Raw genomic sequence first — 25,560 nt, 5'->3', positions numbered from 1 at the left:
GGCATGCAGCACGTGCACACATGTGCACACGTGCACGCATGCACACACACCACAGGCAGGCACCCCAAGGATCCCTCCCAGAGAAAAAAAAAAAAAAGCAGCATAAAGGTGAAATAAAGGAGTTCCTGATTTGTTTTTATCTGCTTGCTGTTAAGGAATCTGTAACATTCCACAAGGAAGCCTGACTCGCTTGCGAGAGCAGACAAATGCATCTGTCAGTTTAGCAGCATCATTTGAGCCCAATCAGCGTGGTGCTGCAGGAGTCCCTAAATGTTTAATTTCTCCCCGCGCCGTAAGAGCTGTGATGGGTCTTATCACGATGGCATTGACTGCACGGAATGAGACATGGTGTGGAGCGGTTTTGTTGAAGGGAGATACATTAAAAGCACATGCTGGGAACCCATTAAACAGGTTTCTAATAATATCATCTGATATCGACATCACAGTCGCATTCCTAACCACTTCAGTCTTGGTGTGTAGACACAGATCACTCATTTTCGTCTAAAATAGAGTGTGTTCGAGCTGGGGGCTCATAGAATGAGAGGATGGAAGGTAGAACAAAGGACTTTCTTAGTGTGATGATCAAGGAACCCTACTTAGTTGGAACCCTACTACTGGTCACAGGATCAAGATGCCCCTGAGAATACTGACGAATAGAGCAATCACTAAAACGTGTGCACCATTTGTCTGGAACAGGGGCATTGAATGATTTCAGCATCAGACCACGTTTATCAGAAGTAGCGTGCAGACCGCCCACAGGGATGCAGGCCCTAGATAGACTTCTCAGGTATTTTTCTAGCACATATGCAAAATAAAACAAATATATGATTCGTTTTTGCTCTACAAATGTGGAACCTAAAGGCGCTCATTTGCTCACATATTCATTCATGAAACATCTATTGAAGCCTGGCAGGTGTGGCTCAGTGGTTGAGCATCAACCAATGAACCAGGAGGTCATGGTTCTATTCAAGGTGAGGGCACATGCCCTGGTTGTGGGCTTGATCCCCAGTGTGGGGCGTGCAGGAGGCAGCCTTGATGATTCTCTCTCATCATTGATGTTTCTCTCTCCCTCTCCCTCTCCCTTCCTCTCTGAAGTCAATAAAAATATATTTTTAAAAACAAATCTATTGAACATCAATGAAGGGTCCGGCACTGTTCTCAAGATGCTCCCAGGCTAGAAGGGGGAGGTGCCCTGAAAACATCAATGTCCAGCCCACCTCTGAGCCTGGTCACGATCGAGTTCCCCACGAGGTTTGGAAGGGCATGCAGGTAGAAGTGACCACTCCAGCTGTAAAGGATGGAGACACAGGGATTAGACCTGAAACTTCACGGAGGAGGAGCTCTGCCTGGGCCCAGAGCATGGGTTGCATTTTTCCAGAGAGAACGTGGAACAAGCAGGAATAAAGGCAGCAACATGCCTTTATTCTGGAAACAAAGGTGCTTCATCAAGGCTCGAGATAGACTTGGAGGCAAGACGCCGCTGAACGAGGTGGGACAGCAGCAGGGGGAGGTAGTGGAGCTGCTCTTGTCCAGAAAGCACATGCTGGAAACAACCACACCAGCCAGTGTGCAGTAAGCAGACCTCTGCTAGCACGTGGATTACTGTCATTCCTACCCGCCTGCCATCTCATAGACACGTGAGACCTGGGAAGCGGCAGGGTTGGTACCTCCCAGAGTGTAACACACCTTGATGGCACTAGTGGCAGGTACTGGGAATCCAACAAAGAACAGATGAGAACAGATCGCTGTGGCCTGAGTAATACCCACATGAAGTGTCCTGAAGGAAGTTAAAGACTTCCATTACAGAAGACAGGTGTGTGTGTGTGTGTGTGTGTCTGTTTGTGTATTTGAGTATGATGTGACCGTGTGTATGTGTGTGAGTGTGTATCTGTTTGTGTATTTGAGTATGATGTGACTGTGTGTATGTGTGTGGTGTGAGTGTATGTGTATTTGTGTATTTGAGTATGATGTGACTGTGTATATGTGTGTGTGTGTAACTGTGTATTTGAGTATGATGTGACCGTGTGTATGTGTGTGAGTGTGTATCTGTTTGTGTATTTGAGTAAGATGTGACTGTGTGTATGTGTGTATCTGTTTGTGTATTTGAGTATGATGTGACTGTGTGTATGTGAGTGTGTATCGGTTTGTGTATTTGAGTATGATGTGACTGTGTGTATGTGTGTGAGTGTGTATCGGTTTGTGTATTTGAGTATGATGTGACTGTGTGTATGTGTGTGAGTGTGTGTGTGTGTGTATTTGAGTATGATGTGACTGTGTGTATGTGTGTGAGTGTGTATCGGTTTGTGTATTTGAGTATGATGTGACCGTGTGTATGTGTGTGAGTGTGTATCTGTTTGTGTATTTGAGTATGATGTGACTGTGTGTATGTGTGTGAGTGTGTGTGTGTGTGTATGTGTGTATTTGAGTATGATGTGACTGTGTGTATGTGTGTGAGTGTGTATCGGTTTGTGTATTTGAGTATGATGTGACTGTGTGTATGTGTGTGAGTGTGTGTGTGTGTGTGTGTATTTGAGTATGATGTGACTGTGTGTATGTGTGTGAGTGTGTGTGTGGTGAGAATATTCTCAAGGAGAGGAATGCGGGAAGACAGAGGAAAATGGATGTGAGTCGAGGGGTGTGGCATAGTAATAAAGGGCAGGCGGGTAGGAATGACAGTAACCTACCTGCCCAGGATGAAAGAAAGGGCAACTGAAAAGTTACTTTTTTGCTCCTCAGTTTCTTTCTCAGCAAAATGGAATGAACTTTGATTTCCAAAAGCTCATGCCGAAACAAGGGCATAAACTACCGAGCCTCCCACACAGTGGCTGCCTGGGCTCTGAAACTAAGGAGCAATTGCACTGTCCCTGGGGAAACACAGACTAATTTGACCTTCTGGGGGTGGCCCGAGGTCATAAGGTCCCGGGAGTGGGTTGCATCTGTCCCTTAGCAATGTAGCCACGTGAGCACCTGCAAGTTTTTTGAGAAACAGCGGAATCCTGGAGGTTTGCTGGAGGGGGCGATGCGATGCTGAGCTTGGGAGAGCTGGGGCATCCGTTACGCCTCTGGGACAGAGAGAAAAAGGGGAGAAAATGACTGCCCAGGCCTTGCATGATTTTTATTCCTGTGGAAACACGGGCCGTTGTCTTGGAGGAGGAGGTTCATTTGACCCAGTAAATGAGTTTGATGCTTTTAAGGGCGAGGGTGCCCCATTATTTGAAATCAATCCAAGGTGATTGTATGAAGTCATGTTTCTTAAAAATACTTGGCACTTGGCTTCTGAGCAGAGCCAAAGGAAGTGTCAGGAACTGGAGGACCGGCTGCTGCGAAGGGCAGTGGGTGGGACACAGTGCTGGGGCGAGGACCGCACAGCGCAGGGGGGTCCGAAGCGCCTCTACCCAGGCTCCCACTGCCACCCTGAGGGAAGCACGGGGACCAGAGAAGGGGTGTGAAGAGGGGATGCCCAGGGAAAGAGGCAAATACATTCCTGCAACTTCCCCCTCAGAGGCCAGCTGGGACTTCATTTAGACAGCCTTGTCCTTGACAAATGCTAATTTCCTCCCAACCCCACTACCTGATACATTTACTGGGAGTCAAAATTAATACTATTTTCTTCCGAAAAGAAATAATCATTGGCTTCAACAGCAAAATTGGCATGAAGGCTCCCATGTGCTGTACTAATAATAACTTGCAATCCCACGGATTCTTTGGGGCAAAGGTCTCCGAGGCTTTGCCAAACATTAATTAATTAAGTCTTGCAATTTCCTCCCCAGGAGGCAGGGGGCTATTATCTCAGCGTTCCAGATGTGGAAACTGAGGCTCAGGGAGGTGAAAGTGATTTGCCCAAGGTCACTCTGGGAATGAGAAGCGGGACTGAGATGGAAATTGCAAAACCTGCCCCATATGCCCAGAGTCGGAGGGGTTGTCTGCATCTCCTCCCTCCCGGCGCGGTGCGGGAGGGGCCAGGGCTGCTGAGGTGTGTGAGCAGGAGCTGCCTGGTGCCTCATGCATATGCAGAACGGAGGGAATTCCAGGCCACCAAGCAGGTCCCAGTGACAGGGAAAGGCTCCCCAAACTATCTGTTTTCATTTGCAGGATTCAGGCTGCCTGTGCCCAGGGAGAGCGCTGCTAAAACCCGGAGAGAAAGCTCCTTGTAACCCCATTCACGGGATTATTGATACCTAACCTCAATGCAGACAATAAACGACGGTGAAGGTGAATTTGAGGCGGGGGAAGGAGGGCCTTGAGAGAGGCCTCCTGTGTGCCCACGGAAATCTCCTGATTTCATTCACCATCTAATGCCCTCGGCTCTGCCCGGCCTCTTTCAGAATTTGGTGGGAAGGCTGTTTGCACCAAGAGCAGTGGGCCCACTGCCTCCCTGCCAGCACGCCTGGTTTAGCAGCTGACAAATATCATCAGCAGATTTCCCACCCTCTTCACTCACCGCCCCCCCCCCCCGCCCCGCATCTTGGATGCTGCTGACATATTTTGATATTTCCTTGTGAGATTACACTTCACATAATGAATTTGATTCTTCAATTCTTTCTCTCCTCCCCTCCAAACTCTGCAGCTTCTGAGAGTTTATCTGCTGCAAGATGAATCGGCCAGAGACTGTGGGTGTATCTCTCTTTACACTTCACCTCCCCCCACTGCGGATGAGAAATAGACTTTCCCCTCATCCATCATAAGTCAGCATGACAGCTGAGCTCCCGGGCTGGGCTCATAGCATCATCCTTCTCTCTGTCCTGCTTCAGTGCCTGGCCTGCTTCCTTGGGAACAGTCGGGACCTTCATAAAAGACTTAACATTGCAGTAGAACCAGACCAAACGAATTTTAAAAATAATAATAACAAGAGGGAGGGAGAGGGGACTTTAAAAATAATGTAAGAAAAAGTTATTTCCAATTCGTTTTCTCAGCGGACTATTCTCTCCTAAAAGAGGGTATTGTGAAATTCTAATAAATCCAGTCTTTTTCCTGACATGTTATCCATCTTCAAGCATCCCTAGAGGGTAAGGGGTAAATCCGATTTGCCTGATTTTACACGTTGAGAAAATGAGACAAAAGGAGGTGAAGAAGAGAGGTTATAATGGAAGGCCAAAGGAATTAGGTGAGGGGAAGTGAGGGGCCATGTAGCAATGGCCCTGGTGTGACTGGACGAATGAAAACAAGCAGGATACTGACAAATTGTTCTATCACCCCACCTCTCGCCTGTCCTCCAATGGGAAATGAAGGCATAAAAATAGATTCAAATTTTAACAGTGAAAAAGTCATTTGCGATGCTGATGGAAAAAGTACTACAAGGCAGGAGACCTGGACCCCAGGCCCTTCTGGGATAGAACGAACTGAAATAAACTTAGGTCAGCTTTTGGGTGGGTGAGAGATTGGGGTGCTCAGCTTCTCACTTCTACAATAAGGGGTTCCATCTAGAAGACTTCCTCTCTAGATACCAAGATTTTCAGATTTTATTATTCGCGGGGTTCTTGACATTAAAATTTACCAAGAAGAGTTAAGGAACGCTGTTATACCGAAGGACTTGGAAATGCAAAGGAGCATCCATTTGGGGACTATTATGATGAGGAATTCTTTGCCATCCAGGGCAGGCTCTGCATGAGCCCATCTGGTCAGCCAGCAGCCATCGCTCGGCCTGCGCAGCAGCGAGTCTTCTCTTTATAAGACATGGTCAGGAGAAGAGCTGTCTGGAGCCCTCACCAAACCCTCAGGCGGCTCAGTGATGGATACCAAGGAGCCTCTGACAGTTTTAGACACTTTCATGACCAGGCTGCCATGGACCAGTCCACTGAGAGGGCTGAGTTCTGGAAGATTCTCTAGGGTCTTCCACTACATGTGCGGCCACCACCTCTGTGTTTGATTTGGTCTCGCACAGTGAGCTCCTGAAGGTCCCTCCCACTCTCCTAGGACTCTCTTTAATTCATGGATAACATGGGCAGGCTGAACCTTCACTTCCAAATGTTACTGGGAGATTTAATTAAGCACCATTCGAAATTTTTGAATGGAAATTGCCACATTAGTCATGATTATTATCCATTTTCTTTAAACATAAGGCCAACTGCTAAGCTGTTAGGCACAAGCTTGGAAATTACAAAAATATTCAGCTATCCATTATCTGAGAGTCTGTTTGCCAAGCATCTGATCTAATCAGGGAAAGCCTGCTGGAACAGACGGCCTACCCCGTGCCCTGCGAGCCAGCAAACTTGGACATGCAAGGAACGAGAGACTCAAAGTGCCAAATGGTGCCGCGACTGTAAAGGACTCATTTTCTACTCAGCAAAGGACTGACTGTGTTTGTTCCTCTCAAAGATCTCACATTCCCCACCTGTAGCAAGTCCCCTGCCTCCTCCGGAGCTATACCTGGAAGGCACACATTGACATCCTGAGAGACAAAGCCCCAGGGTCCTATTGCCTGTTGCCAGGAATCCTGGGACCATCAGTATAACAGAGAGAGGGCTGTTCTAAGTGGCTAAAGCAGATGCTTAAGCGCAGAGAAAGTGCCTTCATCTCAACTTTATATGTATGAGTAGTTTACAGAATGCTTTCCTGCCATAGGAAACAAAACAGGTAAACACAGTAAGTAATAGATTCAACAAACACGGCTAAGGATAAAGAACTAATTTACATTTAATGAGACAGCGACTGTTTATTAAATAAGAAATGGTTGTGATTATGAAGAGGGCCTCAAAGGCTTTTCAGGAAGAATAAATTTAGCGTTGAAAGTAGCTTTTTCATATTCAAAAGATGTGACTTGAGGAAAGGGGGAAGGGAGGAGCCAGCGGAACGAACAAAGAATGTAGGGAGCTGATAACTTCTTCTGGAATATAGGGCACCAGACACAAACTTAATGGAAAATAAATCCCACGTAAGGTCCTCTTCTTTGGAAGTTATAACACAGCCTGACTCCACAGTATTGATTTAAAAAAGAAAATAGTATATGATTACCAGAGAATTTATAGCAAGTTGGAACATATATTCTGGCCCTTACCCTGTATAATGGATTTTTTAATCAAAATTTCTGCACCCGTGACTATGGAGATATATGTTAGTTGCAGCTATCTTGGTAACGTTTCAGTAAGCAAACCTGGGGCTCTCCATGCAGAGAACTGGAGAACTGCCAGCCTCCCATGAAAGTTAAGACCAAGCATGAGGAAATAGCCAAGTCGCTCTATGATTTGCCAAGATCAGCTGAATCACTGGATTTGCCTGAGACGTTACCTGCAGGATCTCTTAAAGATCTGTGACGTAGCAATTGTGCGCATTCATTTTGGGGGCAAATCACTATTTAATTTGGTGTTTCGTGTTTTAAATAGCACCATACACTGAGTTGAAACACTGAGTTTGAGTCCGCTAGCTAGCTGTGGCTGAAAGTTCCAGTTTTCACCCATATCCTCTCTTTCTGTTTTGACTCCATTTTTGCAGTCTGGTCTGCACAGGACACTGTTCTGACCAATGGGATGAGAGCAGACATGATGGGTACTGCTTTCAGGTTATGCCTTTGGGAGCACGGTGTACAATTCCCTTGTTCCCTTACTCCTCCTCCCCGCCGCCCCACTGCTGTTTGGGTTACAGATGAGATGGTAAGTGCTGAAGCAGCCACTTTGGAACCAGAGTTAAAAGCTGTGGCTATCAGGATCATTCTATCAGTCCTAGACCGCACACCTACTTAAAAGAGAGATGCCATTTATGCCTGGATTAAGCCACTGTACTGTGAGTTGCCTTGTTGAAGCATCTTAGCCTATATCATGACTCATACAGAACTCCATTATAATGGCCTTTGAAATGAAGACATTATTTTACACATTTTACCTCTGCCTTTAAACATCAACTTCTTAAGGATCAGAACTATAGCTAATGAATTTGAGACCCTGAAGCAAACAGATCTCATATCTTCCCGTAGATGTTATTAAGAAGAGGCTAAGAAAAAAGGATAGGGGAAGCCGAGCAGTATCCTTAACTGGAAAGAGGAGGCCAGTTTATCATTTGACCAGAGAGCTGTCAAGAGACACCACAGTGAAATACCAGGAATAGTTAATTAATAAGCTTTTTTTGGTGTAAGATAAGGAACACTTTAACGGCCGCATGTTTCATAAAGGAGAATACAAAGAAAGGTTTTGGATCAGGCCTTTGGGTACATGGCTGTATGTGTATGAAAACGGAAGTTGACTTAGCAAGAGAAATACAAGTAGGGCAGAAGAAATGGTGGTTACATGAAATGAAACGAACAAACAAGAGCCTTCTTTAGTCTTGCTATTTTTTACGGATCCTCATATGTATTTCATCATTGTATCTTCAATTTATATTTTGCATTTATTTTTATTAATTCATGTTCAAACACTCAAAGAAAAATGATAAAATAAACCCCATACAGCCATCTCTCAAGTTGAACAAGGAGAGCGATTTTGCTGCATTTGCTTATCTCCTTTTGTTTTCTTTCATCTTTATTTATTTTTCATTTCCTGAACATGATTGGGATGGCACATCAGAAACCTGAATTCTCTCTCTGAGACACTTAAGTCAGGGTTTGCCCAGGCACTCTTAATGTTACAGAAAACCGGAGAAGAACCAAGCAATGCTTAGAGAGATGGAGTTACATTTATTATCATTATTATTATTATTATTATTATTATTATTATTATTACGCGTGGGCCCAAAGGAAAATGTCTCTCAAATTCTGGGTGAAGTCTGTATTTATACCTTTTTACCCTCTTTGTCTCCCAAATATGGGGTTTTCCGGTCCCCTTTGCAAGTTTTTAAAGAGCCCCTATGTGCTGGGGCCTTGAGACTTCAACCAAAGGCTTGGCCTGGTGCTAGCACTGATAGCTTCATCTGGGGAAGATTTAATGGCCTCTCTGAAATGGGAGTAGTCTTATTTCCTTATTATTTAAGCAAGCAAGCATTTACAGAAGCCAAATAGCAGGGTTAAAATTTCAAACAGCAGCTTTTATATAAGATGGATGCTTCACTAGAAACCCAAGGAGGGGCAATGCATTCATTCTTGTCAGACTGACCACTGTCTCTAAAGATTGACCACTGTGTCCAGTGGTCCTGACGGCACTTAGCTGTTTTCAATGCCACACTCTGTAGGCCAATGAAGGAACAGCTTGGATCAGGGGTCCTCAAACTACGGCCCACGGGCCACATGCAGCCCACCGAGGACATTTATCCTGTCCACTGGGTGCCGCTGCCTGTCCTGCTTAGCAGCCGACTCGTCACGGGCCCGCAGTGCGCATAGGAATTTGTTCATAGCTTTTTTTTTAACTATAGTCCGGCCCTCCAACGGTCTGAGGGACAGTGAACTGGCCCCCTATTTAAAAAGTTTGAGGACCCCTGGCTTGGATGTTAGTATTGCCAACCCCATTGTCAGTTGATAGTCTAAAAATCTCAAGGGATTTTCTTAGAATAGTTTGGATAATGAGATGGGCCTATGCACAAGGTGAATTCCTGACAATTTGAGAACAAAACTGACTTGTAGTTCTAGGAGGGAAAAGAGGTAGCTGTGGCTTTTGGTCTAATACAACCAGTAGCATTTTTAAATTAAATACTGAGGATGTGGGAACAGACTTCTCTATCCTTTGACTCCCTGACAATCTGAATATTCATGTACTACTTTGACTCCCTGACAATCTGAATATGCATGTAGGACAGTTGTAAATATTTTCAGCTCCTGTGTCTTAAACCCACCAGAATGGGTCTGCCACGTGTACAGGTGATGATGTAAAGAGTCAAAGGCTCGAGAGGCTAGCCCCACGGAGGGCCATGGGGCCCAGGTGCTGCTCCCAAGGCAGCAAGTAGAAGGACCAACCAAAATAAATGTGGGTCCAGTCCAGGCCCACCCCAGACATAGAACAGTGTCTTTTTCTAAGTAGCTGGACTCAGAGGCTGAACTCTCAGTATATAAAGGCTCAGTGAGTTCTGTGGGAATTCTAGTTTTTGCATTTCTAATCTAAACAGAGAATGTCATTGGAGAGCAGGAGAGCTCTATTGATAGGTAATATATTTTATTTTCAGTGGCCTTGAGGCATAATCTCTGGGTGGAAGCAGTGGGAGGGCCCTTAATGCCAAGTGTCATGCTGAAAAGTGAGCTGTGTGTTGGGCACTGGGATTTAGCAATTTTGTTATGCTAATCTTAAGTGACATTTGATATTTGCTCACAGATTCGGGCTTGATAGACCACTATTCATAGCCCCCCAATCCCAACTTTCACCACCCTGTCACCCCTACCTCACCCTTCCCAGCCTCATACTCAAGGTCCAACATACATCTAAGTGATCAGGCACAATTGGATCAACAACAGAGTCCTCTAGATTCAATCCAAAGCAGAGAACATGATCAAGTTAATTTAAAACTGTGTCTTCCAGGCAGAAGTAAGGTAAATATACTGTTGGTTTTAGGTCATGGAGCCCAGGCTTCCCGAAGGAAGTAGGCTTAATGGGCGTTAAAAGGTTGGGAGAGGTTGACACTATAATTCAGTTATGATGATGGAAAGAACCAAATCTCTTTCGCGTCTGTGAAGAAGGACTCTTGTCTTCGCTGTACCTTCACAGGAGGAGCTTAAGCACAGCAAGGTGGCATGGTTTCCATAGGGTCAGAAGGCACTAGGTAAGATAGAGGTCATGGACAGAGCTCTCTGAATCTTGCTCTCCTTTTTCATTCATCAGAGCCAAGTTATCCAATTCACAGAACATCTCATTGGCTGTAAAGTGTGCCCCAGCCACAAAGACATGCATTGGCATCAGGTACTCTATTTTAAGCACAGCTTCTTTCTCCCCAAGATAAGTGGCTTAGCTAGAGAGATAAGATTCATTGAAACATTTGCTTCCAGAAGAGTGGTGAGGGCCGTAGTACCTTGAGCCTGATTATGCCACCTTCTGAAGCCTCTCCAGATGCTCCACACATCCCAGCTCATCCTCACTCTGCTCCTCCATCTGGACTTATTCCCACACACACACACTGAGGCACAAAGCACACCATGAGGGATCAGCCATGTCCTGCTTCCTTTGCTGGGAAACCCCAGAAAATCAATATCAGTCAATCAATCAATCAATCAATCTTTGCTCCAAAACACTAGAATGAGCTGCCCCTAACTCTAATGACAATTTTAAGAGTTACAAATCACCTGAAATTCTCCTTTTTGCAGCCACATACACACAAGCATGCACACACTAAGACAGTGAATAAATTTTCCCATCACTAGTGTTCTGCCCCAGAATAGTGTCCTTATAAGTAACAATAATAACTAACATTAACAGCAATCTTTTAAGATGTCTACCTATGTCTATCTATCTATCTATCTATCTATCTATCTATCTATCTATCTATCACACATATACATATCATTATGTATGTAAACATATTGTGAATCCTTCAACAAATTAGTCTAACTCTGTGCCATTAGCATCCTCCTCAGTAAAAAATGTTATAGGGATTTTGGAGAATTAAGTAAAAAAGACGTACATATATAATCACTATACCTAAAAAAACTTGTAGATAGATATATGTTGGACAGAGATAGGTGCATGTTTTCCCCTTAATTCTCAAAAGTCCCTGTAACCTTTTTTACAAAGGAAGTTGCTAAGGGCACAGAGTTAGACTAATTTGTCAAAGGATTCACTACTTGTATGTATGACTTTTTTGAAAGACTCAGATTCTTATGTCTTGCTAAGCTATTCACCCAGAGACACCTTAAGTGGCTTAATTAGAAAGAACAGTTAGGGCAAATATCATGCCATCAACAGTCTCCGTCCCCCAACCAGAAAGAGAGCTAGAGGCAGGGCCCTTTAGAAGGCAACGCAAAGCACATCAAGCAGAGGTTGGGTTTCTCCAAGAAATAAGGAGCGGGGAAGGGAAGGCCCTGTGATTTCAAAATCTTATTGATATCCAATTTCTCTTGATATAATAGCAACATGGTGTTAATATATAACTGAATCCTGGAGGTTCTTTTGCTTCTCACTTGCGAATTTTCTAAGCTAGCAGTCCCAAGTAGTGGGAAAACCAGAAGAAATTAGTAGAAGGAAGTGTTTAAGAAGTAGCATCATGTCTTCCTTTGTACTCATGAGCTAGCTATTCCTTTGTAGATGTGTGTGTCCATGTGAGTGTTTGCAGTGATCTAGGTAAACTTTGTATATAAAGAAAGAGTATGTGCAGCAATACTTGCTTATAAATTGTTAGTTTGCTGAGGATCTTGATTTTTCCTGCCAAAAGTCATAAGTGATGTTTGAACAACAACTGACATGCCACTAAATATTGGATGGACTTATCTTCACAGCATTCCTTCTAGGTCAATCTATCACAGGGTCATTGTGTAAGTCATTTATTGTTTAAGACTTTAGTCAGTAACTTTTAGTCATATCATACTTTGTGCCAAACATTGTAGAACCATAGATGTAAATATGACAAAGTCATTTAGAGGATCACATGACCTGAAAGAGACACAGATATGTTAACATATAATGGCCAAAGAGCATGTTAAGTAACAAATAAAATGAAGTCCAAGCTATTGAAGCAGTAAAAAGGAGAAGAAAATCAACTTTTATAAGATGTAAAGGCAGGAAGAGAGGCATCCATAGAGGAGGTGCCATTTGACTTGGGCCTCGAACAATCGTTAAATGAGTGGGATCAACAAAACAAAGAATGAGAATAAAGCCACTGGCAGCACGGGAAGTATAGGTACATGGGTTAAGAAGACTGGAAGTAGCTGATCCTCAAGTTCATTGGAAACAAAATGAAAATATATGTAGGTGCCAGCTTTTAGATAATTGTGTATGCCATATGGAGAGGTTAAAACTTGATTTTACAGGTGATAGAGAAATAGCAAAAACCTTAAAATTCTGATGAAACCTAATAAGATTTTCATTTGAAGAAGATTCCTTTGGGACTAGTGAGGCAAATGAAATTATAATAAGGGGAGAATAGAAACAAAAACAATGGGAAGTGTTACTGTCATATAGATTAGGGATTGTGCGGTTTTAACTAGAATCATGGAAGTGGGCCTGAAAGATAGAGATGATTTCTTTAAATGTGTAGGAGGTGGAAACAAATTGGGTTTAGGAACTCACTGGACAGACTCTATATGGAAAGAAGAGATAGGATGACTCCCAGGTTTCTTGAATGGGATGGTGCTGCCATTTATAAAATTAGAAAACACAGAAGAAGGAACTGACTGGGAGGCCAGACGTGATGAGCTTAAGTATAATCCTTAGCGTTTAGGGCATCTATTGGACATCAGGGAAAGTGTCTGCAAGGCCATTGTAAGTGTTCATCTAGCACTCAAGAAAGTGTAATTGGTCTATGTTCACATTTAGATTTTAAAATATATATAGGATCTAAAAATACATAAAAAGTGCATAAAACATAGTGTATAACTTGGTTCATTATTGCAAATGGAGCACCAGTCAGACAGGAGAAAAACATTGCCTGCAACCATAACTCATGTGCCCCTCCTCACTAAGGGTAACGCCATCCTAAATTCTATCATAACTACTTTCTTGGGATTTTTTGGTTGTTTTGCTTTGCTCTGTTTTGTTAGTTTTAGCAACTGAGTATGCAAATTGAAACAGAAGAGTTTAATTTTGTCTGTTTTGAAATGTCATGGAGTATGTGCTCCTCTCTGTCTGGCTACTGTTGCTCAGCGTGAATTGCGCAAGTCATCCTTGTTATGTATACTCAGAATTGACTTGTTGTCAATGCTGTTTGACATTCCATCAAGTGATTGCCCTACAATGTATGTCTTCATTCTACTGTGATAGACATTTTCATTGTTTCCATCTCCAGGCTCTTTTAAACAACATTTCAGGAACATTTTTGCACACTCCCCTGATGCACATGGGCACATATTTCTCATAACTAGAAGTGCAATTTCTGGGTCATATGGTATGAATACCTTATACTTTGGTAAATAAAGAAAAGTGATTTCCCAAAGTGACTGCCCCAATTTCCACCCCTACTAGCTGTGTATGAGACAGGCATGGCTTTGCTGTTATACCAACACTTGGTACTGGCATTTCCATTCTCTCCCTCTCTCTCCTTCTCTCCATTTCCCTCGCCATTCCTCTTCCTCCCTATCTCCTTGTCCATTCCTCCCTCCCTTCTTTCCTCATTCTGGTGAGTGTGTCCTAGCATCTTACTATGGTCTTAAGTTTCCTCTGGCTGATACCTCATGATGTTAAATTGGCCTTTTTGTTCCTTTTTTTCTAAAAAGCCTCTTTAAAGCTATTGCTCACTGGAGTCTACCGGATTGTCTAAAAAATTTAGACTCTGATTAAAACATGTGAATTGTAGGACACTTACTTGGAAGGTATTTGTAGCAATTCTAACCAACAGAAAGCTCCAGTCCCCCAGACTGTTGTGTAGGGGCTCTGGATGGCCAAGGAGGACCTGGCCCTCTTTCCTGCTATGTTGTGTGTGTGGTAGTCTTGATAAGGGAGATGGAAGTTCAACCTCCAAAAATTAATTGTTTGCTGTGCTTATCAGCTGGCTGGCTGTAGCTCCCTGATTTCTTTTCCTTGTGTAAGAACTCAGGGTTTGCTATTGTAGCCATAGCTTCTCTCATCATATGGACAATGCCCCAACCAGGACATCTGTGGGTTCCCTCAAGGGCAAAACAAGCAGAAAAGAGTCCGTGGGGATAAGCATTTTGCCAACAGAGCAATCTCATAGGTAGAAGATTCGTGAACATCTGCAAGAATGTGAGCAACTGACAGAAATAAAAAATGGTGTGTGGGGGGGGTTGGTCCATGGTTTCATGTCTTTGAAACTTATTGATTTTGACAAAGTTAAATCAGTTCCTCAGCTGCAAGACATTCTGGAGACTTTCTGCATATTAAGGACTGCCGAGAGGGAGGTAATGGTAGGGACCATGTTCTCAAGCTTCTGTGACCATTGATTTTATTTTTGTTTATTTATTTCTGTGGAACATCTCCTTTCTGTCTCTGATCATTCATTCATTCATTTATTCATTCACACGTTTAACCATCGTGTATTCATGAGTACCAGATAGGAAACAAAGATGAGTAAGCCATGAATTCTGCCTTTGAAGACTCCCAATTTTTAAGGCAACCAGATCACTGGCTATAAAGCCCTTTATCCTTTTGTATCAGTGCTCCAAATTCTCAGTTATCTGGTAACTGACTTTAAATTATTGGCCCATAGTGGAAGTTTGCTGTTGGCTTGTTCCTTTTCATTTGCTGTACATGCTAACTGCTGGAATTAGATATACTAAGAGGCCTAGAGGCAATGAGTGCATTTGATATAGATCATCATATAAATAAATAAAGCACCAAGGAGTCAGCCTCTCTTCTGCTCCCCCAACCCCCAGGCAGTCCCGCAGGATCAGAATGAAGAAATCAAGATGGGGAAGCCGACTTGCTCTACCCATTCCAGTGGGAATCAGCACATTTTTGTATCTCCTGAAGCCTTGTCAGGATCACATTTAATCTGAATGTTATCATAATTATTATAGCTTTACATTTATACAACAGCGAGTCTCTGGGGAGAACAAATACCGTGGGTATAAAAGAAAATGATCAAACTTCACCCCTCCCTTCTAGAAAGACAGATACCTACACTGTATATTTTACCAGTTGTTTCTGCCTTCCCTCTCACCTTGAGGCGTCACCTGGGTGCACTGCCTGGGGGCTGTTTGTTTCCTGGGAGGGACTGACTTAGAAACATGCAGAAGGGGAGGGTGATGGTGAAGGTAAGGCACGCTGGTGGCCAAAAGAGAGAGAGAGAGAAAAAAAAAAAAGGATTGCAGAGATTTAAGATGGAAGGGAATTAAGGTATATTAACTACCTAGGAAAACCCAAGCCAGAGTAACTTCTTAACATATCTAACTTAACAGTCAGGAAGATTCCCAGAGAAGTGTCAGTGTCCCTACTTTATAGTTATGAAAGAGAAGCTCCTTTAAATTCTGGGTTTTGACCAAGGTCCCTTAATTACTATGGTTGAGGCTGAGTTTGAGCCACTCCGTCTCTTTCTAAAGTTCCTGCTCTTTTTGCTAGAATCTTGAAAATGAGTTATGATCTCATTCTGAAGCCTCGCAGCCACCTATTGCCTAGCACTCTGCTGTGAGTTTGAGAGATACTAATGCCATCAATCCTGACTCCCACTCTCAGGGATTTTCCAAAGGGAAATAGAGGACACACAGAAACCAAGAGCAAGCTATCCAGTAGAGATGTGAATTAGGTGTGAGATCGTGTGCTGAGATCTGTGGGAGGTGAGAAGACAAGGAGATAAACTAGAACTAAGGTCCAAGGGTAGTCTTGGAGGAGGAGGGATGGAGCAGGGCCTCGCAGAGCAGAAGCACAGAGGGCAGGGCATTGTGGGAAGGCAGTAGCATGGCACAAAGTCAAGAGACAGGACTAGGGTTTCAGGGACAAGAAAAGAGCAAGGGATGTGGCGTGGGGTAGGAGGGGGGCATGCAGAGGGTCTTGAGACCTGGGAGATGGCTCCAGAGGAGAAAGAAATAGTGTGAGAATGAGAGAAAAGAAAGGGAAGAGTTTATCGCCGGGACCCTGCCCTTTCCTCACAAGCCCCAAGACCAGCTGATTCCTCCTTGTTCCTGGGTCACTGGGCAGCTCTGCGCACAGATCAGCACGGTGCTTGTCACTCCTGGTTTATATGGCTGCTCCATTTACATGCCCCCAGGGACCGAGGCAGCTGCAGAGGCTGCCAGGTCTGTCTTGCTGCTTTGGAGCGTGGTGAAGCCAGATGGAAAAGCTCGGGATGAGAGGAGCTGGGCGGCTTGGGCATGGGCCAGTGCAGAGAGGGCCTGGGAGGCTGGATGACATGACCTGGTTCACACTGGCCAGGGGCTGATAGGCAAATTTTTCAGCCTTAGCAGAAATCCCTGGTGTATGGAAAGCAAAAGGAAAGGTTGGCATCTAGAAATGGAGTGACGGGGACATGGGGCATAACCAAGGGTAGAATGAAATGGCTAATTGTTTCTACCCAGAATCACTGACCTACAGAAAAACAAAATCAAGCAAGGATTACTTAACGGTAAAAAACAACTTGGTTTACTTTGTTAAAGAAGTGTCGAAAGAGCATATACTCACCTATTCTAAAGTGAATGAACAGGACACAGAGCGTTAGTCATGGAACTCAAACGAGACCATTGTCCTGCTTAACACCCTTCTGTCTCCCTGATTTCAAATGGGAAGAGACCCAATGCCTTAACGTGCCACATGATGCTATAAAAGATCAGGGTTACTTTTTTTAAAATATATTTTATTGATTTTTTACAGAGAGGAAGGGAGAGGGATAGAGAGCTAGAAACATCGATGAGAGAGAAACATCGATCAGCTGCCTCCTGCACTCCTCCCACTGGGGATGTGCCCGCAACCAAGGTACATGCCTTTGACCGGAATCGAACCCGGGACCCTCCAGTCCGCAGGCCGACGCTCTATCCACTGAGCCAAACTGGTTTTGGCAAGGGTTACTTTTCCATGAAAGTAATACCTGCTCGAGGTATGCAAACTCACACAGGACAGCAAGGGATTAGGTAGAATGTAAATGCCCCTCCCCCTCACTCCCTCAGTTACTGACCCACACAGAATACTGCTTGTATTTTCCAGCAGCTTGCCAGTTCCTCCCAGGAAACAATCCCATTCAGCAGCCATTCCCTGGCTCGTTTCTCATGGCCACTCGCCCCCGTCAGGTTAGATTACTTTCAGATGTTCCAATATTCGGGCTGCTTCTGGCTTCCAGGCCTTTGCTCAAGCAGCTCCTTCTACCTACAAATCCATCCTCTCACCAGCCTCCTGCCTCTCACCCTCTACTTGGTGACACCTTCAACACAGTTACATAGTCAACCCAAATGTCACTGTCTCTATGAAGTCTTCCCTGATATGACCCCAATAGACATGTGCATCACCTTCTTTAAAGTCCCACCATATCCTGCATGTAATTCAATGGTTTCTTTGATTTCCTGTCTTTCTCCCCTTGCTGATTCAGTGTTGCTGGAGAGCAGAAATTGTCTATTCATCTCCCTCTTCTGAAAACTAGCAAAGACACTGATGCCGAGTAAGAGCTCCGTGATCGTTGGTGGAGTGAATGAATGGATAGAAAAATGAATGTGGTAAAGGTATCAAACCAAATTTAGAAATGCCCTCTGAGTCCTTATTGTAATCAAAAGGACAGGAAAGAGAATGAGAAAGATGAGAGAGAAAAAAAAGTGGTAGTGTGGAGAAAATGGAAGAAAGACTAATAACCACAGAGAGGGAGATATAGCAAAGGAAAAAAGAGAAAGGAAACAGAAGTATATGGTGTCATACATTTAAAAAGACAATAAGAGCCCACCTGGTATGATTCAGTGGCTGAGAGTCAATCTATGACTCAGGAGGTGGAGGTTTGATTACCAGTCAGGGCACATGCCTGGGTTGTGGGCTCGATCCCCAGGTGGGGTGTGTAGGAGGCAGCCGATCGATGATGCTCTCTCATAGTTAATGTTTCTCTCTCCCTCTCCCTTCCTCTCTGAAATATATATATATAATAAAAAAACAAGATAAGCCATTCTACTTGCCTCCTATTATTTACTTAGCCTCATTAGAAATCCTACATGACCACTTTTCATAGTTCTTTATATGCTCTTCATTCTTTTTTCTTTTACATGTTTTAAAAAATATGTTTTTTATTGATTTTAAAGAGAAAGGAAGGAAGAAGGGAGAGATACATAGAAACATCAGTGAGCAAGAAACATTGATCAGCTGCCTCCTGCATGCTCTCTACTGGTTTGGATCGAACCCCAAACCAAGGCATGTGCCCTGGCTTGGAATCGAATCAGCAACCTCTCAGTGCACGGGATGATGCTCAACCAAGTGAGCTACATGAGCCCAGGGCTGCTTTTCGTTCTTAAACTCTGAGAGAATCAGTTCTGCTTGGGACAGACAGACCAGTCCATCTAAGAAGAACATACTGCCTGAATTGCAGTGATAGAAGGAACACTCTTCCTGTAGCCAAAGGAACTAATATCTTGAAGAAGAAGAAGAAGAAGAAGAAGAAGAAGAAGAAGAAGAAGAAGAAGAAGAAGAAGAAGAAGGTTAACAACACCACCAAGAAAGATAGATGGAGAGGACCTTTAGGTCCTGCAGCAAAAGATTCAAGTGTGGATGAGATTTTGACCCCGCAGTGGCCCACTCTCTTCCTCAGAGCCCTCTGCCCACTGTCATACAGTTGCTTGTGACCAGACATCCAGTTTTCCAGTTTGGTTCTGGGATGGCTTGGGGAGCTCACGGCATGCAGTTGATGGCCCCCAAGGAGGTCCCACCAGCAATGTCTTCACAACTGCCTGCATTTCCAGGGGCATGGAATCAGGGGCTATTCCAAGAAGGGAAGCATTCCCCAAATTTAGATGTAGACCTGAATGGGATCCTGTTTATATAATTGCGTTTCATCACCTCATCCCTGGAACTCAAAACAGAACACATTCCAAGAGGAGATCTCCCAAGGCATCATGGCCAGAGCAGCTCCTCATGCTACCTTCTGGGACCTAGAAATGCAGTCATAGGAGAATCCCCTGAATCAGGAGAAAGAGGCTAGGAATGCAGCATGGGGGAAAGGCTTGCAGAGTAAGGACTGAAGGTTCATAACAGGGACTGTTTGGTGGTTGAAGGAAACTGTGTGCACACCAGGAATACGAGAGGACCAAACCAGAGTGGGGACTGGTGAGAGAAGAGGATGTGGAGGACCAGAGCAATGTAACCGACCCGCCAGTGTCTCAAGTCCTCCTATGTGTAGGGCTAAGGGAGGCTCTCCCTTTCTTCTTCACATACTTCTGTCATATCTTACTTTCTCAAAGCAAATTGTATTACTTTGAAAGTTGGAAAATATTTTTTAAATAAGGGAAAAAAACCAGAAATAAATAGTTTAATTCTAAGTACCAGAAAGAGCTGTCTCGGAACCTCACAGAACCCAAGGCCTCCTTCCCAGCCCTCTGTTCTTGAAGCCAGGTCCTTCCCATGTCACTGGGCAGCACGGATCTTGTTTTCTTCTTGTTCGGCAGAAACTGGGGTGAGAAGGAACCCAGATTTACTAAACTTGGGGGGTGGGGCTTTGCGGAAGCCAGCATCTCTGTGAGAAATTGACCCGGCCTCCTTCCAGGGAAGGAGGAGAGGCCACCTGCCTGGCGTGTTTGCCAACATGCAGGAGCTGCGGCCTGTAATCATCATTAGCTCTCTTTGGTGTTTACTGACTGTTATTAATTAGAATGAGCAAACTTGGCATTGATGTGCCTGCCATAAGGATGAAGGCTCTTACTGCACAACCATCCTGCACAAGCGGCTAGACTGGGACTCATTTACCAGCTGTCACTGGGACGAGGCAGACACAGGCACTGGCTGATGGAGGGCTGGGCAGGGCTGGGGGTGGGAGGGATGGACCTGCATTTTCCTGGAAGTTTAGTTAGGGGGAGCTCTGCAGGAGCAGAGGGGAGAGGAGCAGGGACTTCCTTTATCTCAGGTCAGAGCAGCCTGCAGGCTCTAGGCAGCCCAGGCCAACCGCTGTGTTCCTGATCCCAGACAGAACTTCCCTCCCTCTTCCCTCAGCAGCTTTAATGGGCCAGCAGAAGATCATGGAACACGACTTCCTTTATGAGTCAGTGGGCAAGTGTCTTATTTCCCTTCAGGAGAGACTGCCCTCCAGAGGGGGTCTCGAAAAAGTAGTTGGGGGTGCAGTTGCCAAGAAAGAGGAAGTATTGTTTGGGGTTTTGGTCCATCACGGGATACTGATAATCTCTTGTTTCTCTGGAAGTGCTGCTCTGAGTAGAAGTATTTACTCCCTCTGAGTGATCAGCCTTCAGCGAGGACATGACCAACACATGGGACATTTGGAAGATGGGTGGTAGAGGAACATATCAGCTGCAGAAACGCATCAGTTTCCCCTGCATGGGTCAGCGACCTGGCACGTAGGAAAGGGAGGTATCAAGACAAAATGGTGATCTAACAGGCTCAGTAGTAGAGTGCACAGAGACTCGGGAAGAAGCTAAATTCATTCTGTCCAGAGAAGGGGCATATTCCCCTCAGCTGCCCCGGAAGAGGAAAAATGATTAGCAACTGGTAGGTAAGGCCTGAAAGAGAAAGAGCACCAGTGATATGTCCTCCAGGCTCCGTACTTTGAATTGTTTGGGGAAATCAGTATTTATTTCCCTAGAGATATGGGTACAGGTCAGACCCATTACATGGCTCAAGTTTGAGCAACCAGGGATGCAGTGCCAGATCCATGTGGACAAGGGGCCAGTTGTGTGCCTCCTCACCCCCACCTCCTCCTTTTCCTCTGGGGTTCAGGGGATGCTATGTCTGCACAGGCATGTCTCAATGACTCCGCTCCTGACACTTCTGCTCTTTGAACTGAATCATGTCTGGAAGTAGGGAGATTGTGAAAAGGAGGAGAGCTGATGAGTAAAGACGCTGAAATACGAAGGAAGATCTAGGTGGCCTGGAAATTTGAGGAAAGCATGCAGTAGGATTCTGTATCATCAAAGACATCATATGGTCCCAAAAAGTACACAGGAAAAATCCCCGAGTAACCCTACATTTGTGTAAGCTCAGCCACTAAGAGGAAAGGCCCCTTAGTCATGGAGGTTTTGCTCATGGGGGCATCCGGGGAAGTGCCTATCATTGGCACTTGGTCATGTATCAACTCCTGGAACCCCACAGTGAGCTCTGAAGACGTGCTCATGTTTGTCTCTCTGACCTATCAGGTGCTACTTGCTCTTGGAAATTTAGTGACTCCATTAGGCGTTTGAAGAACTCCATGCAGTTTGAAGACCCATCTCAAATGCCACCTCTGTGAGGCCTTCCTGACCCTCCAAGCTGAGCTGGACTTCTCCATTCTCCTTGTACATTCCTTGAATGCAGAGGAAGCATGGAAGCAGCACAGACAGTGTTTCCTGTCTGCTTGTGATATGTTCAAGATCAATGCCTATGTTTTATTTATCTCTCCATCCCCCTGGACCCAGTGCCTGGCATGCTGTAGGAACCGGTCAATGAGTCAAGGAACAAAACCCAACCACCATGCAAAGGTCTTCTGGAAATTGCTCTTTCATTACAAACACACTGGTCTTCCCCGAGAAGAAAATACGTGAATGACCTATTTACAGTGAGTATTGAGCAATGTGTAGAGACAAGGAACACAACTTTTAGAGAGAATTTAGATGTTAAAGGATGGAGGAAGTAATAGTGGGCAGGATGTGACACATATTGACCTGGTGCAAGACAAGATCTTTAAATATGTTATTTAATTCAGCCTGCACCACAGCGCTTTCAGGTAGGTATTGCGGTTCTCATGGGTTTGCTCCTGAGATGTTTATTGGGCACTTACTCTCTGCTGACACTGTTCTAGGTGAGGTGGTCCAACAGTGAACCCGAGAAGCAGAGACCTCACACTAGTTTACGTATAGCCTACAGATGCTTGTACAGCTCAAACAAGGTAAGTGTCTTCTGGTTTACATCAGTCTGGTCTTCATGGCTCTCAAGCCTATTCTCTTTCCACACTCTAGGTAGCATATGTTCCAGAAGAGTCCAGATGTGGAACTCTGAAGTTTTTATTATATAACCAAGAACGACACCATGGGAGAGTGATTGATTCTGGAGCATTCTGGGGCCTCCAAATAACCTTTGGTGATGTTTAACTGACTGCAATTTCCTAATTCAGTGCTGGGCCTGGCATTAGGCACTGGACAGGGAAGGAGAGAAATTCCACTCTTTCACTTTAATTCCCAAATTGTTTTCAGGTGCTTGTTTAGAGACAGCACTGGGAGGTTGCCTGCCATGCAGGGAAGAGGGTGGACGAGGCCTCCTTTAGACCTCTCCTCATCAGAGTTACTGTTTGGAATAATGAGGAAGCATGGGAATTGATTTGATGCCTAATGAATAATCAGCTGCCATAAATAATTGTAATCACTAATCTGGTGCAATTAGAGGCAATTATAATAAATGCAATTTCCTCCCGAGCCACTAACGAACTACAGAAATATGAATTGACTTTAAGGGGGCTGGCAGTGATTTATATGATTGTGAGATCACGAATTCCATTATCTTGGGAAAGATTCTTAAAGGAGCAAAGTCCTAATAAGATGTTATACCTAACTGAAGGAGAAGCTAGAAAACACAACCCCTGAGGTAATGAGCACGGAGCTCCTGTATCTCCCACAGCTTTAAATAGTCCTGGGGACACCTTCACTCAGCTGTGATCATCATGTGAAGGCTGTCCCTTTAAGTCTTTCTTATATAGAGATAGTCCAAGTTTATAACTTCAAGTCTTGAAGAATGAGAGTTAGAGTCCAATCAATCTGCAAGAGAGGGGGATGACAGAAACATCTGGATAGAGATGGTCTTTTTCTATTCCCAAGGAAGCCGTGTCTATTGGCCCACTATCCTTCTCACATGCAAATGAATCCCCAAATTTCAACAGAAAGGCATCTTTATGTAAATTGAATAACCCTAGAGGTTGTCAGTATCTTAAAAATGCTTACATAGCTTTATGTTCCCCCATTCTCAGATGTTATTAATGGCCATCTATTTGCTAATAAATCAGCCAGATGTTTTTGAGGGGCTCCACAGCATGGCCCAAACAATTGTGGCAGGACTGTAGAAAGCAAGGAGAGGGTGGGAGGTAAGGTGTCTGACCCCTGATGGCCAGGGACTGAGGGTGTTCATGGGCCTACAGGACCATCAGGGCTCAACTGCTAAAGTCTTGTGCAAACCCAGCTGAGATGCTCCCACAGATACAGAGGCCTGGGCCCACTATTCAGGCAAGGAGATTAGACTTCCTTCTCATTGCACTTCGAATGAAATCCAATCTCCAGGCCATGGACTAGAAGGTTCTATATAACCTCACCCCTGCTCAGCGGCCCAGACTCCTCTCCTTTGGTAGACTCCACCAAAATTCATTTCACTCAAACCTTTAGTGTTCTCTTTCCAAATGCGCCAAGTTAGCACTTGCTTCAAAGCTTTCCTCTTGCTTCTCCTTTGCCTGGAGGGCTCCCTGACTCTGATTTTCCCCCATGGCTGGCATCTCCTTGTCATTCAAGTCTTACCTCAGATGGCCCCAGTCAAGTTAGGCTCCCAGACACCCTGTCACATCATCATCTCTGTGTGTGTGTGCCTCCCTCCTACCCTCTCTGTCCCAGGCCTGCAGGAGTGCCCAGCACGTGGCAGGTCCTCAGTAAATATCCATCCTACCCGTGGCTGGACCCACTTTCTTTCTTTTTAAAAAAATATGTTCTTATCGACTTTTTTTTTAGAGAGAGAAAGGATACGGGGAGAGAGAAACATCCATGAGAGAGAAACATTCGTTTGCTGCCTGCTGCATGCCTGCTACTGGGGATCGAGCCAACAACTGGGGAATGTGCCCTGATGGGTAATTGAACAGGCAGCCTCACCGTGCATGGGACGACACTCAAGCAACTGAGCCACACCGGAGGGGTCTGAACCCACTTTCTAGTCCCTCTCTCCATGACCTCTGCACATACACTCATGGCCCATGCACACTTGCCTACGTGCTGCTCCCTGCACACCTATTTCATGTGCTTCCTTCTGCTAGAAATGCCTTCCCGCTTGCTGTCAGTGGAAATGCTTCCAGAAGGTACCAGTGCTGCTCCCCACAGGAGCCTTCCCTTGCCGCAGGAGAGCCCCTTCTTGCTCCATAACAACCATGCCAGGCCCAAAGAGCATTAGCTCCCAGAGGATGCTGGTCCTTATTGCAACACAAGTATTTTGTGTCATTACCTCTGCTGGCCGGTAACTCTGGCGGCGACCACCTCTCCCTGGGCCCTGTCTCTGCAGTGTGTGTGTCGTGGTCCTGATGCCTCAACAACTGAAAGGATGGGGAGAAATTCCTGCAGCACTGGCCTCGGGGAGAGGAAAGCAGGGGAATGTGCAAGGCTATCTCTCAGGACCTTACACACAGTGGGGTCCTTACACACAGTAGGGTCCTTACACAGAGCGGAGTTCTGACTGCAGTGGACATAGAGCCTGCATAGGACTGTGATAACAAATGAACCTCAGGTTCTGGAGCCACACATGCTAGTCTCGGGCTGCCCCTGACTAGGAGCGTGGCGTTGGCGAGCGCCTCACTGTCTGCCCACAGCTTCCTCATGTGGAAAATGAAGCGGCTGTCAGGCTTCTCACCTGCTCCAGTTGCGATGTGCCAGGGCTCTGTGTGTGGCTGGAATGGCGGGGGACGTGGGAGGGAGAAAGAGGGAGGCGCCTGTGTTCATGTTTTAACTTTCCAATGGAGGCAGTTGATTCTTTCACCTTTTCTCCTCTCCCTGGTGGCAGCAAACAAGCAATAAATATGGAAATCCTAAAGCTGCAGAAAATAGTGAGCGTTCTCCATCCTGCTGACAATGTGCGCGGAGGCTGCCTCACAAAATGAATGGGCTTGTCCCTGCACTGCACTGGCGTGAATCCCTGGCTGAGCGTGGCTGGACCGTTTACAGGCCAGGACAGGTATCCTTTGTTCTGCCAACACCAGCCCCTGGCCCTCCTCCAGCCAGCATGGCACAGGCACAGGGCAGCCACTGCCCAGTGAGGGCCTGGGTTCCTGTACCAGCGA

The 25,560-nt window shown here is 45.2% G+C and overlaps 1 protein-coding gene across 4 annotated transcripts in view; it reads right to left on the bottom strand.

Annotated features, from left to right (window-relative positions):
• NTM (neurotrimin) overlaps positions 1-25,560 on the bottom strand; it is a 910,128-nt gene that overhangs the window by 722,103 nt on the left and 162,465 nt on the right. The gene's annotated exons all lie outside the window — the stretch shown is intronic.

This window comes from Plecotus auritus, assembly GCF_963455305.1.
Source record: "Plecotus auritus genome assembly, chromosome: 13".
Taxonomy (NCBI): domain Eukaryota; kingdom Metazoa; phylum Chordata; class Mammalia; order Chiroptera; family Vespertilionidae; genus Plecotus; species Plecotus auritus.
Note: the sequence above shows the minus strand (reverse complement) of the source record. Positions and strands in the feature narration are given on the sequence as shown.